The sequence below is a fragment of the Ochotona princeps genome, chromosome 2 (genome assembly GCF_030435755.1).
Source record: "Ochotona princeps isolate mOchPri1 chromosome 2, mOchPri1.hap1, whole genome shotgun sequence".
In the NCBI taxonomy this organism is placed as follows: domain Eukaryota; kingdom Metazoa; phylum Chordata; class Mammalia; order Lagomorpha; family Ochotonidae; genus Ochotona; species Ochotona princeps.
In genome coordinates this window covers 100,000,568-100,005,393 of record NC_080833.1, presented here as the reverse complement: position 1 = coordinate 100,005,393, position 4,826 = coordinate 100,000,568, and the positions used below count along the sequence as shown (strand labels likewise).

Below are 4,826 nucleotides of genomic sequence, written 5' to 3'. Positions count from 1 at the left end.
TGAGGAGCAACCACATTTTTCAGCCTCCCTTACAGCTGGGGGTTGGAGGTAGAGAGGATGGGGGGGGGCGGGCGACGTCTAACTAAACTCTTCCCACTGGAATTTGAGCAGAAGTGATGTGAGCAATATCAGAGTCATATTCTTCTAGAGAAACGAGCTTGTGTTACACTCTCCGTTTTCTCTTGTGTAGGAAATATCAGAAATTTCAACAGCCAGCTTGGGTGGAAGGCAGGAGCCACCATGAGAATGGAAGAGATGCTCTAGGGCCTGTCTTCAGATGATCTTAGTAGAGAACAGTGTTGTCTGTCAGTCTGTTCTAGCCTACCAATGGATTCTTCCAAGTCAGTATTAATCTTCAGTCTTATTTTACTACTGTCTTGTTGGATCTCTTTGTCAGAGCACTTAAGCCTGTTCTCTAACTCACACATTCAGGGTCTGCCTTTTGGCATGTTTTAGCTTAGCTCAGGACTATAAAGTCATTTACCCAGTTTGTCATAATCTGTGCACAGCTGTGGCACGTGTTTCCCTGGAGTGATGTCCCAGTTTAAACATTACCATGATACCACTCTAGTTGTCATTTCTTTTTAACACACTCTGTTTCTGTTCGTCTGCTCCTCTTTCATTATTCAGGAGTGCTAAATATTTTGAGAAGGACCAAAGTCATAGAGATATAGGAATTTCTTGGCTGAATTACAATGTCTTAGGGAGAGTGGACTAGCAGAAGAAAGGAATGTGAATTAAAATTTTGTTATGAAGATGTTAATTACCTGGAACATAGATAATCACAGCCTCTGTTAATGTCAGTGCTTTCAACACCTTGAGAAGGAAGAAAATCTTGATCAGATAAGTTATCAGAGATTCATTAAAAAAAAAAATCCATTCCTTGGGCCTAAGCCAGAGTGTCAGTCTACATCCTGAAAAATTGTCCTGGAGGCTGTGAGGCCACCCCCTCAACATCAGATAGCGATGCTTTGTCAAAGAGGACACAGTAGGAAAAAAAGAAAAAGAGAACACTTACATTTTGGGAGAAAAGTGGGCTACAGTGTCCATTTCAAGTAATTTATTCTAAGGAAATACTCTACAAATATATGAGAAGTATTTGAAAGTTTATAGAAAATGTGTATTATGCACAGATTTAGAAATTTTGCATAAAAATAAATGTACTTTTTGCTTCTATTTTTCATAATTTTTAAAGCATCTTCATAAATGAAAGCTTATTATGGTATTGTTTGCATTGGTAAAATACTGCAAACAGACACATGGCATGGTGACTAAGACATTGGTTAAGATATTTGTATTTCAGATTGGAAAACCTAGGTTTAGGTTCCAGCTCCATACCTGCCTGCTTCCTGCTTCCTGCTAATGAGTACCCAAGAAGGTAACAGGTGATGGTTCAAAGGCCAAGGTCCTTATGGGCAACGTGGGAGATCTAGACTGAGTTCCCAGCTCATGGCTGTTGTAAGCATCTGGGGAGTGAACTGGAAGATTAAAGTTATTTTTGTCTCTCTGCTTCTCAAAAAGAACTAAAATGTTTTTAAATATTGGAATCAACCAATGTCTGTTACTGTGACAAAGAGTAAACAAAGTACAGCTTATCTTAGGCAAGGGAAAGCAGCCACGTCAAAAGAGCATCTCCATATAAACCTACCTGCAAAACTATACAATGTGCATTGCTAGAAGGATCCTATTTTTGCTGATATTTATGCGTATATATTCACATGCCTGCAGAAACACTCTGGAAGAACATACAATGAAATTATTAACGATGGTTATTTCTGGAAAGTAGCATTAAGAAAAATAGGGTGCATTTTCATTTATTCTGTATGGCTCCATATTTCATATTTTAATTTTGTGCACTTATTCTGTACAGTTTTATGTTATTTGAATTTTTTATAGTAAAGGGAATTTATGGTGAGGCAGAGATTGTACTTATTTTCCATTGCCTTGTAGTGTACAGAATAGAGGAAGTGATCAACAATAAGAGTAGCCTTTGTGAGGGCCTGGTGGCGTGGCCTAGCGGCTAAAGTCCTCGCCTTGAAAGCACCAGGATCCCATATGGGCGTTGGTTCTAATCCCAGCAGCTCCACTTCCCATCCAGCTCCCTGCTTGTGGCCTAGGAAAGCAGTTGAGGATGGCCAAAAGATTTGGGACCCTGCACCCGCGTGGGAGACCCGGAAGAGGTTCCTGGTTCCCGGCTTTGGATTGGCGCGCACCAGCTGTTGCAGCTCACTTGGGGAGTGAAACATCGGATGGAAGATCTTTCTCTCTGTCTCTCCTCCTCTCTGTATATCCGGCTTTCCAATAATAATAAATCTAAAAAAAATGTATAAAAAAAAGAGTAGCCTTTGTGTAGCATTCACTGTGTGCTGGGCAATAGCCCATGAATTTTGGAGTTAGCATGAAATGCTGAGTTATGTACTATTACCATCTCATTTTGCAGATGAGAAGACAGAATTACAGAGAAGCTTAGCTGTTTCTCCTCAGTAACACAGTGATGAGACTGGAATTAAATCCAGGCTGCTTGGTACCAGCGACTGCTCTTCGCCACTACTCTAGATTAGGTGGATTAATTGATACTACGAAATAAACAAATGGAAGAACACATGTTAAAAGGAAAAAAAAAGACAAGAGTTTTCTGGTTAAGTCTCCAATAAGCAGAATAATCAATAAGCCAGTAAAACTCATTCCCAGAGCATTCTGCTTAAATAAGGTTTTGCCATTAATCTTTCATTGCAGAGAATAAGCTGTTTGTTTCTACCAAGTCTTGTGTGTGCTGAAGAGATGCTGATGCTAACAGTTGATGATGAGTGACTGGGAGAAGCTGAACATTTTAATTTAAAGTAAGTGAAAAGAATTAATTGCCAGCAAATTAAAAAGGCTTCATCTGCCATTTCTCAGCCTCCCAGTCTTCCACCCTGTGCAGTGATGAGAGCGACACGAGGCCACACGTGATGGCTGGCTTTTCGTTTCCATGCTGCCCGGTTACGCAGCATATGAAAGTATTTTCTGTGTTTACATCTGGCGACTTTAGATCTGTCAAAGAACTCCCTATTTCAGAATCATCTCTACCCTCAAAGAGACTGATGCAACTCCTTCCCCAGGGAAAAGAGCTAACAAGCAAATCATGCCCTGCAGTGCAGGAATGCCATTCTATTTTGTTTATATCTCCAGCATCTGGCTGAGTGCTTGGCATGCAGAAGGAGCATGACATACAGCTGTCCTGACCTGCAGAGCAGTCAAGATTTTGGAGGTGCCGAAAATGTTCCACGGGACTGATACTAGCAAATACTCCTGAATTAAAATAATACTTTTGAATCGCAAAACAACATCAGAAGTTGGAAACTAAGCTCTTATTAGATGCAGATTAGATATTGTGTTCATATTCTTGAAAGCTAAATGAATAAATGTAGAGATATGTCTGTTTTGCACTCCTTATCCATATGCTGTGCTGTGCTCTGCTTTATTGCTCCAAATGGTAACCATCTTTTTTTTTAAAGATTTATTTATTTTTATTACAAAGTCAGCTATACAGAGGAGGAGAGACAGAGAGGAAGATCTTTTATTCTATGATTCACTCCCCAAGTAAGTGCAACAGCTGGTGCTGCACCAATCCGCAGCCGGGAACCAGGAACTCTTCCGGGTCTCCCACGCGGGTGCAGGGTCCCAAGGCTTTGGGCCGTCCTCAACTGCTTTCCCAGGCCACAAGCAGGGAGCTGGATGGGAAGTGGAGCTGCCGGGATTAGAACTGGCACCCATATGGGATCCTGGTGCATTCAAGGCGAGGACCTTAGCCGCTAGGCCATTGTGCTGGGCCCAATGGTAACCATCTTAATAGTTCTGGAGTTTTCTCATCAGGATGGTGCTGGAGACAAAGAAGGAATCTCCTGCTCCTCCCAAAGCCACAGCCAAAGCAAAGTCCTTGTAGGCTAAGAAGGCAGTGCTGATGGCACCCACAGCCACACAAAAATGGTCTACATGGCACCCATGTTGCTGCTGCCCAGGACAACAGTGCCTCTACTGGTATCCCAAATAGCCTCAGAGAGCACCCCCAGGAGAAACAAGCTTGTCTGATAGGCCATCACCAACTCCCCCAGCCAGAGTCAGCCATGAAGAAGACAGAAGGCAAGGCACAAGCAACAAGATGGGATCGCATAGACAGAAGGAACTCTATGACATTGAGGTAGGTAGCTAAAGCCCATACTCTGACCAGGCCATTATCACCTCCTGATTATGATACTTCAGATGTCATTAACAAAGCTTTCCCATGCCAATTTAAGAATGTAAACATGTGACATTCTAAATTTCTTTTTTTTGTAATTTAAAAATATGGAATGCTTCACAAATTTGTGTGTCATCCTTGCGCAGGGGCCATGCTAATCTTCTCTGTATCGCTCCAATTTTGGTATACGTGCTGCCGAAGCAAGCACAACATTCCAAATTTCTATGTATGCTTGGATCTACTACTTGAAATTTTAATTCCGTTTCGTGGATTTGCAAATAGAGATTTTGAAACTTGGCAAATCACTGAGATACCAGCTAAAGAAGAGATGTATTCCAAATAGCAGGAAATCTGAGAATAAAAAATGGTACTGAAGTAGACTCTTTCTAAAGGGATACTTTTCACAGATTCAGTGACAGCCTGCATAGTAAAGTGAAGAGATCATAATGTGTTTCCATGTGGTCTGAAAGCTGCAATCAAGCACAATCAGAACATCTTGTGATGTTGCTGTGCTCTTCATTGGGCCCTTCCCATCCAGGTACAGCTCTTTGGCCCCAGGCTGAATATCTGATCTGAGCAAGAGCTAATCAGAGCTCTTCTTGGGAAT

General features: G+C 41.7%; 1 non-coding gene across 1 annotated transcript; it reads right to left on the bottom strand.

The window, feature by feature from the left end:
• Window positions 1-4,320: 4,320 nt before the first annotated feature.
• On the bottom strand, window positions 4,321-4,427 carry LOC118758658 (U6 spliceosomal RNA). The gene has a single exon (XR_004995759.2). It is a non-coding gene; the product is annotated as a U6 spliceosomal RNA (small nuclear RNA).
• Between the last annotated feature and the right edge of the window lie 399 nt (window positions 4,428-4,826).